This window comes from Petaurus breviceps, unplaced genomic scaffold, assembly GCF_028583685.1.
Source record: "Petaurus breviceps papuanus isolate PSGF00001 unplaced genomic scaffold, PetGlider_PUasm1.0 91133, whole genome shotgun sequence".
Lineage (NCBI taxonomy): Eukaryota > Metazoa > Chordata > Mammalia > Diprotodontia > Petauridae > Petaurus > Petaurus breviceps.
In genome coordinates, this window is record NW_027187419.1 from 50,521,974 (window position 1) to 50,532,273 (window position 10,300).

Here is a 10,300-nt window from a genome sequence, read left to right on the forward strand (position 1 = left end):
ACATCAGCCCTCCTGTGCAAGACAAAGCTTTGGAGCAGCCGTGTTAAATTCACATATCGCTGGGGGCTGTATGTTGACTTGGAAAACTACATGTTAACATTATCTCTTCTGGATTTTTATTAACTTTGTTAAACATTTCTCAATTACATTTCAGTCTGGTTTGAGCCACCCAGTGGGAGTACTTGGGTGCTGCTCACAGGCTGCAAATTTGACACCTCTGTTTTAGGAAGTTGCCTGGGCACTGAGAATTTAAGTTACTTTTCCATGCTTAAGCACTTACTATGTGTCAGAACCCAGGCCAGCCTTCTATCCATTATGTCACAATGCTTTTCTCATATTTTACAGAGGAGGAATCCGAGAAAACACTTTCCATAAAGTGCAGAAGGTATCAGATTGCAGAGAATTGAGAAGGTTCAGGATGACTCTTTTTAGAATTCGAACAACGAAGGAGGAGAATTATAGAATTATAGAACTTGGGAGGGTAGTGGGTCAAGGAAAGGATTTTGGTTTTGTCTATGTTTTGGGGATAGGAGAGACCAGAACATGTTTGAAGGCAGAGGGAAAGGAGCATGTGGAGATGACAAAGCTGGGGTTGAGGCACAGAGGAGAACGATGGACAAGCAAGGTCGAAATTCTGTTTAACAGATATTTATTAACTCCCTACTATGTGCAATCGAATTCAGTTCTGAATTTTCTTCTTCTTCCTCTCCCACCTATTGGGAAGGTGTGAAAAACAAAGTCACACCAAATAAATTCCTGCATGAACCATGTCCAAGAAAACACTCAAAGAAATAAAACATAAATAAATGTTTATATAAAAACATAAATAGGAAAATTAAACAAAACACGAATAAAATATATTTCAGTCTGCGCTTTTGAGTCCATCACTTTTCTATATGGAGGTGGAGAGTGTGTTTCACCATTGAGTTCTTCAGAACTGTAGTTGCTCATTTTGTTGTTTAGAATTCTTAAGTCCTTAAGCCTTAAGTTCTTAAGTCTTTCAAAGTTTATTTTTACAATATTGTTGCTATTGTATAAATTGTTCTCCTTGCTCAGTTAATTTCATTTTGCATCAGTTCATAGAATTTGATGGGACCCAGGGTTTATTCTGCAACCATCTTCTTCACTGTTTCTTATAGCACAAGAGTATTCCCTCATATTCATACATTGTAACTTCCTCAGCCATCCCCAACAATTGATGGCGTCCCCACATTTTCTAATTCTTTGCCACTACAAAAGGAGTAGCTGTAAAGATTTTTTTGTATAAATGTACATTCCCTATTTCTTTTATCTCTTTAGTGGAGAGTGGTATTGCTGGGTCAAAGGATATACACAGTGTAATAGCTTTTAGGACATAGTACCAAATTGTTTTCTAGAATAGTTAGACTGGTTCACAGCAGGGGGTTCACTTCCTACTGAAGAAATACAACATATGAACAGATAAGTAAATGCAAAAAATTTCAGGAGAGAAAGAACATTAACTTGAGGAGATCAGGAAAGGCTTTCTATTGGACTTGGAGCCAGAGTTGAGTCTTGAAGGAAATGAGGGATAAGGCAGAGAATATTCCCTTCAAGGGGCACTGTCACCTGGTGTATTACCAAGGCAATATTCACAGCACCTACGAATATGCTGACTATGAATAACAGACTCTCCATATAGAAGACAAAAGCAAAACATTTATTTAGATACTAGAAAGTCAAATCCCAACAACAGAAAACCTAATTCATCATAGCAACAGAGAAATCTATATACAATAACACTGCAGAGAGCAACACCATCCCAAAGCCTGCCCCGACTTGGGCCTTTCCACAAACAAACATTTACAAGCCTAGTTGTCTCCTTGCCTGCATCCTCTCTCTCCCTCCACACTAACTGCTCTGACTCCCAACTTCCTATCAGCTTGGCTCCACCGTTCCTGCTCCACCCATTCAGCAAACTCCTCCTACCACGGGTTCCATGTGATTACATTCGGCATATTGAGGGGCAGGGAAGATCTTCAGATTCCTATTACCTTACACTTGGGCAAAAGCACAAAAATAGGAGATGGAATGTTGGCTAACTCTTTGAAGAGATAGGAAGAAGATGGGATGGGTTATTCTTGCTCACCTGTTAAACTGCAGGGAAGTTTATCCTGTTTGCTCTAGCTGCACGGAAGTGAGCAGGGCTTCGACTAGGGCCTGTAAGAGCTACTTTTTGAAGGCCTTGCTATTAAAAAGAAACTAATGTGTGTGAGCTCTTTCTTCCTAAACCAGTAGATAAAATGAGAGAGACAGCACAGTAAAATTAAGGTTTGCCTGGTCTGTAGGTGGGACTACCATATGCAGAGCCAGAGAGGTCCACCTTTATCTGGGTAGTATTTCTGATAAGCTTTGACTGTATGTAGTCAGTCAGGTACAGCCCAAAATTCTTCTACGGACAAATTCAGTTTCCCCCAGACCATTCTCTATGAAGCTTCACTAGGCTCTTGCCTCCCTATGGGGCAGACAAAACTTCTCCAGTCAGTTTAGGTAGCATTCTGGGATGTTCAAGAGCCCAGGAACCTTCAGTAGAGGAGCTGTTCACATGACAAGCAGGTCTGAAGGCTCTGCCCCAGTGTTTGTCTCGTTCTCCCAAGCCCATGGGATTAAGATGATAAAGGTACATAGAGCTGAATCTCTCCTCTTGAGCCCTTTTTCTTAAGAAAGTGAAACTTTTTCCTAATAATAAGTTTTGCCAAAATGACTTCTGGTACTTTTTTTGTTGCGTTATTAAGGTTGTTCAATCAAGAGAATTCCTTAGATGGAATGTATGTTGTCTTCAGGTGGGGGTCAAGTGGTCCTAGTGAGAGGAGCGTGGGAGCAGATTGTTCATTATACTTCTCTCTCCCACCTCCTGATGTCTCCTCTCCTTCATATCTCATGTATCTAATGACTTCATGGAACCATTTGGCTACCCATAACCCCCACTATGGTGCTTTAAGCAGGTCTCTTTCCTCCAACTATCCCATTCTTCACAATTATGTCTCCTTCTGTCAAAATTCCTATTCTCTCAGTGAGACCAATCTCAGGTGTATGGTATAGGAGAAAAGTAATTTGCTTAACCCATAAGTAAAGTATGAATGATTTATAGACTTACTCTCCATTAACCCTTTCCAGCAGTTAACAAAAATGAATCTTCAGTCGATGGAATGCCAAATAGAAACTGTGATAGAAATAATTTTAGGCAGGGGCTATCTTTGGGGATTTGTCAGAAGAGTGAAAATGTCCAGCATTCTGGAAGCCTCTTCAGTTACAAGGATCCAGGACTCTGATGAGAATGCTCAGAGTATCTTTCTGCAATTCCAAGATCCCCTTCACATTGTGCCCTGTTTCCTCCTTTCCCAGTTGTCTCCTGAAATTCTCTTCTGATACTAGCTGCTATACCCCCCTTCTTCCCAGGCCTAATCGTTATCCAATTATTTTGTTCTTTGGGGAGGTTAAGCAATGACTGAGGTGAGCCCCACTACCTCCACACACGCACCTAGACATTTGCCTCTTGGGAGCTTCGATGGAAACATTTGTTCAACAGATAGCTGCTGAGTGTTTACCATATTCAAGGCACCATTCGACTGTGAGAAGCTAACCCTCATGATATCTTATCTCAATCCAATAACTAAACTGTTCCAATTCACTCAGTCTTCCTGATTTGTTCCTGTGGCATGGTTGGCTGATCATGTTGCATGGTGATGTATCTGCACACAGTTTACAGTTTTAGGTGGTATCTTCTTTCATGATTTCTAGTCCAGAGGATGACAGGGTGGCTTGGTATGATTAGATATTTAGGACTCCCAGATACACCCCTAAAGTGACTTTAGTCCTTGAAGCTAGCTCAAGACCTGAGTAGCCTAGAATGTCAAAAGGTGAGGAATATGATGGTAGAGGAGGTCAAACATCTAGTCCCCTTGTTGAGTTTAGTCTTGTATTATGATCTCCAGCCCTGTCAAGTGTATGAATTTATTTAATCCCACCTCCTACCCTGATAGTTTTTAGACAAGGGCATCCTTTAGCAGTTTGATGAAGTCCATGGACTCCTCAGAACAATATCTTTAAATGCACAAAATAAAGTAAATAAGATACAAAGGGAAAAAAATGATATTGAAACAATTAGCAAAATAGAAAAAAAAAGTTAACGGACCCCAGGGTAAGAACCCTTGTAAAGACCTAAAAGTTTCTTACCATCCCTGAAAATCCTTCCCACTTACAGAATCAGAAAATTTTCCAAGTCTTCATGGCCTTTTCCAGGGTCATTCTCACTTCTTCCTAATATTTTGGCTTGGACAGATTTGATGGGACCCAGAAGCCTCCACTGAGATTTCTAGATAAGGTTAGATAATGGGCAGAAATTTCTTGGAGAGAGAAGAGAGCATGCATATGTAGTGTTTTCAGAAACCAACCTTCCTTCCATGATAGTCTGTGAAAAGGAAACTACCTCCTAAATCCAGTATCCACCTGTGTATTCCTTTATCCTGAGCATGTGAACTTGCACTAACCTTTGAAAATACCCCCTTACCTCCCTGCCTCTTACAGGATTAATTGGTGATGTCTATCTGAACTATATACCCCTGAGGAAGTTCAAAATCTACAGCCTGGAAATGAAAGTGAGCTTCTTTCAAAGGTGGGTTCTTGTCTCCTAATTAAGCATAAGTGATTCTAAGATCAGACATTTATTCCGTGAAGCAACCATAGAGCTCTCCACTCATTTTATTGTAGAGGGGGCTGAGATTCATAGAAGCTCAGTGACTTGATTAAAATCACATAACTGGTTAATGGCAAACTTGGGATGTTTCTTGATTTCTAGGCTGGTTTTCCCCCTCATTACATCATACTGTGTCTCACTGTTCTAATAGTATTATAGCTGGGAAGCTGATACCATGGAGGGTAGAAGAACTTGACTCGGGAGTTAAGACCAGATTTGGGACTACACATGGCTCCAATCCATCACGACATGAAGTCTCATTTCCTGCCTTCTTCCAGGGGCACCCTGAAGGCTGGACCTTCCCCTTTGGATACCTTTTTTTTTTTTTTTTTAAGCAATCAGGGTTAAGTAACTTGCTCAAGGTTACACGGCCAGTTATTTCTGGGTGTGGTGCTGAGTGTCTAAGCCCAGGATTCGATCTCCACAGTCGTCCCAACACTGGAGCCGGTGCTGTAACTTGCTCAAGGTTACACGGCCAGGTGTTTCTGGGTGGGTGCTAAGTGTCTGAGCCCGGGATTCGATCTCCAGGTGTTCTCAACACTGGAGCCGGTGCTCTTACTCGCTGTGCTACCTGGCCGCCCCGTTTGGATACCTTTCTAATCCTGGGGGTAAGTGAATTAGATGCTCTGCCTAGGGCCTCTAGCCTCTCACTCCAAAGGAGCCATGTCCAGTACACATATCCTGTCTCTTACTATGGTATCCATTAACTCCAGGAATTTATATCTTTGGAGACATAGACCTTTCCACACCCTGGACAGGGCCATATCCTTGAGGGAGCCTTAGTGCAGTCTCCCTAGTTTGCCAAATGCTACAAAACACTCACCAGTGTTCTCTAGCTAGACATTAGGACCTACTGGAGGTCTCTAGGTTAAAGTGTTTCCTTCCTCCCTAGGAGGGTTGAGAAAGGTAAAGGAGGAAGAAATTTATAACTCAACAGTTGCTCAAACATTTACTGAGAATGACTGGGGAACATTTCTCAAATGTATGATGGTTAGGTATAGTGGTTATTGGTTGTTTTTTTCAGTCATGTCTAGCTTTTTTTAACTTCATTTGGGGTTTTCTTGGCAAAGATACTGGAGTGGTTTGCCATTTCCTTCAGCTCATTTTACAGATGAAGAAACAGAGGCAAACAAGGTTAAGTGACTTGCCCTGGGTCACACAGCTTGTAAGTGTCTGAGGCTTGATTTGAATTCAGGAAGATGAGTCTTTCTGACTTCAGACTTGGCACTCTACTGTGCCACCTAGCTGCCTCTGGAGGTACTTGCCTGTAACCTCTGCTACTGGGGAGACTAAGGCTGGTGAATCTCTTGAGCTGGGGAGTTCCAAGCTGCAGTGGGCTAAGCCAATTGGTGTCCACGTTAAATCTGGCATTAATATGGTGAGCCGCTGGGAACTGAGGACCATTATATCGCCTAGGGAGGGGAATATCGGCTCTTGTCAGAAAACTTTGATAAGGTTAAAGCCCCTATGCCAATCAGAGGGACCAGGGTTATGAGTAACTCCTGGATTTACAACACTGACTAAGCTAGGGAGACCCAGCCTTAAAACAACGATGATAAGATCCAAATCGTATATGGGATGATATTGGATCCTTAGGGTGCTACAGCCAGCATGAAATAGTGGATTCTTAGGGGGAGAAATGGGAAAGTTGTCCCTAGACTCTGTGGTGTGTGGAGTGAAGATGATGTTCTAACACAGGGCTTCCCAGAATCACAGTGGCATCATCACAAAACCTCATAAAGTGATTACTCTAGCCATGTCTTTCTCTGCTGTCTTTAAGCATAGGGACAACAGGAAAATGTCCTCAAGTGATCTCCTAGTCTGAGCTTAATTACCCCTATCAGGGTCCTGGATGAAATAAGGGAGACATTTCAATTCCATAGTCATTTATTAAGCTCCTGTCATGTGCAGGGCACTATGCCAGCCCCTACCTCAGGTTTCTTAGAATCCATATATCTATATCTCCTTTGTCTCTTTATTTCCGTGATCCCATCTCCCTATGATCCCGGCCTGCTTGGCATCTCTCAGGGCTGGGTCAAGGGAGTGGTATTCATCAATGGCCAGAACCTAGGACGCTATTAGAATGTGGGTCCTCAGGAAGCCCTCTGCCTCCCGGGCACTTGGCTGCACCCTGGAGACAATGAGGTGAGATCCCCACCCCACCTTCCCCCTATGCACTACCTCATCTTTCCCCAGCCTTGTGTTTTCCCCAGTGGTAAGATATATAAATTTAGAGCAAAGGCCCAAATTATAATGTGTCCCCACTAAGCTCCTTTGTGTTTTTCCCATCACAAATTTTTTTTTTAAATACCACAGACCACTTAAACAGGGTGAAGAATTGTCAGGAGCCGCACATAGGACTGATCCTGACCTAACTCTGTATCCTATCCCATACAGATGGGTACTGCTTCCTTGCTTTTTAATTACTCATCTCCCCTCTTCCCTGAGACTTAGGTTTACCTTTTAGCCTATTCTTTTGTGCTATCATAAAGCTATCTTTACATGTTGTTAAGCCTCAGCCCATCTCTCCCTGACAGGTTATCATATTTGAGGAAATGAAGTTGGGCGAGGTCATTGAGTTCAAAGACATACTCTCCTTAGACAACAGCCATAGGAGTTCAGCTCCACTTATTCAGGAACTTTGGTTTGGTGGGGGTAAAGTAGGATAAATGTCTTCTCTTCAGATTTCATGATAGGTCTGCAGGTCCCTCTACAGTTTACAAAGTGGAAGGATTTTCCCAGCTTCCATCCCTAGGGAGGCTCCAGCCCTACCTGCCCCACCTCATGGCCAGAGGAACCAGTCAAAGAAGTACAACAGGGTGTATTGGTCTGAGACTTTTAGGGCCAGGAGTCCCTTCTTTAGCTGGTTTTGTGGGGAGTGGTTCTCATATTTACTTTGTTTATTTGGAAGTAGATGGGAAAAATCTTAATGGAGATTAGTAGTACTAAATCAAATTGTCCTATGGTAAGTTTCTCTGGGTTGCCAGACTAGATACTGAGACCACTAAGCAAGGCAAAACTTACTTAGCAAGTTGAAGCCTTAGTTGTTTTTTTTAAATTTATTCATTGGGATGAAAATATGTTCTTTATTTTATTTAGCCATTGCACCAATTCAATTTTAACATACCCGGCTAGGTTCTGCCAATTTCTCAACAGGGAGTATTAAAACTCCATACATTAACTCCCAACTTAAAGAAGTCAAACACCCTTCAGGGAGTATAGGTCATGGGAAAGGATGAGAAGCCCGCAGGGCACTCTGCTTTCACAGATGTCTGGTGTTCCTGGGGCAGGCAGAGTTCAGTTTGCAGGACATGATCTTTCTTCCTACCCTTCAAACTCTGGAGAAAGGAAGAGATTATCCTAGAATGGGAGTAGAGAAGCTATAGTGGCTTATTGTCAGGGACAGTTGGACTCAGCCATTTTCTGTGATCCCTGTTTTTGTAAGTCAGATACAACTGTTTTCAGTTTCAGTATAGGTAGTCTTTGTTGGGAGTGGAAATAAATCACACCTGAGCCTATAACTTAGCCTCTTTGTCCCTTGCAAGGAGATGTAGACTCAAGAAATGAATGCTGAACTAAAACTTTTCTGCCAGAGGTCTCCACCTGTCTTCTTGACTTTCCTCCACTTCTCAGACCCCTCAAATCAGCAGAGGTCCTTTCTCCTTCCTGTTTTTGACTCACAAGGGGAAGAGGCCAGTCTTGGCCTTCCTTTTCTCTTGGGAACTGTTCTGTCTTCTGTGTTTATGATCTCATGTTCTAAGGATCAGGGTTTGTCTGTTTGTTTGTTTTTGTTGTTGCTAAATTGTTCGAATTGCAATACAATTCAGTGCCTCAGGTTTTCCCTGGCTGGCATGCTCTGTCTTTTAATTTATCAAATATGTTGTAAAAGGTACCAGTTAGCCTCTGAGGTGCCTTCCAGGTTTGCGATTCTGGGACTTGTGGACCATAGACTTAGAGCTGGGTGAGATGTCAGCAACCACGGAGTTCAGCACTCAATTCACAGATGAGGAAACACAGGCTGTCTGAGATCAAAGTCATGCAAGAGCTTAGTATCAGAGGTTATTTGAACCCAGATCCTCTGACCCCAGTCAGTCCTTTTTCCACTGTACTAGTTATATTACTACAGTTGTGTCAGGAAAGAAAATAGGGTGAGATGGGACAGATTTTTCTCAAAGTCCAGACTAATGAGATCTGCCTCAAGGACAAGACCTTGACCAGTCTGCAGGTTATCCAGGCCCTCACTTCTCTTGGCCTGGCTGGCCCCTGCTCCATGCTTTTCTTGGAAACTATGCTGCTCATTGGCAGCTATCCCAGGAGAGAAAAAAAGAGAGGGCAAGAAAAGGCCATCAGCAACATTCCTCCTGATCACTGGAGAAGGGTGAAGTCTTTGACTAGAAAGAAGTCTTGGATTCTGTGGTATTCGATCCTCTGCCCTCACCCTGCTGTGTGTCAGCCCAGATAGCCAAAGGCTTTCTTGAGCAAAATTCCTGCTTAGTAAAGAAACAGCAGGAAAAGCTATGAGAACCTAGTTGGGATGCCCTGAGGGAAGCCATGGGGATAATTTGGTAATATTAAGTCTGGAAAATGAAGACCCACCGCCCTAAGGATTGGTCCCACTCATGGGACTTTTACCACACCTCTCCTACCCAGCAGTGGAAATGGAGAACAACCATCAACTATACACCTTATGGATTTCATCTAGTGGGCAGCTAGGTGGTGTACTGGATAGAGTGCTGGGCCTGGAGTCAGGAAGACTCAAATTCCTGAGTTCAAATCTGTCCTCAGACACTTGTGATTCTGGGCAAGTCACTTCACCCTGTTTGCCTCAGTTTCCTCATCTTTAAAATCAGCTGGAGAAGGAAAGGGCAAACCACTCCAGTATCTTTGCCAAACCTAAGTGGACTCATGAAGGGTCAGACACAACTGAAAGGACTGAATAACAGTGGCATGTATGCCTTTCCCTCTCAGGCTACCTCTCCTGTTGTTACCTAAGGAGAATGAGACTCAGTATCAGCCAAAGGCAAATGTGGTTATGAAAAAAAAACAACCTTGCCCCATGCAGCTCACATGTCCAACACTTGGGGTGCCCCACAAGTGCACTGCTGACCTCCGTGGAAATGACAATGGGGTTCTATCCCACATATTCCTCGGAACGCAGATAATCGAGAGCTGACTGCACCTGGAAGAGCTGTTTGGAGAAGCTGGGGAAGGAAGTGGTGCTTTAAGGTACATAAGCAACAGGGCACATAAAGCCCCTCAGGCCGAGTCAGTTATGAGTTTCTGAGGACAAAATAGTTCTGTATTCTTCTTGCCTGCCCCCCACTCCCCAGGCCTAAGGGTAAAGGTGGGTGTTCTCTTGGCAGGACAAGAACAAGGCAGTCAACAAGCAGAAGGAATTCTGTGGGCTGGTTTTACACAATGGTATGTTTTTGAAAAGTCTCATTTGTGTTCAATTCTTTCTATTAAAAATGTGTCAAGGGAACTGTCTACTTAAAGTAATCCCACAGTAAATCTTTTTGTAAAACAAGGGATTTCTCTTTTATGTAAACCTAAGTTTTTTTTAAGTTGGGCTTGCTTAAAGTAAGG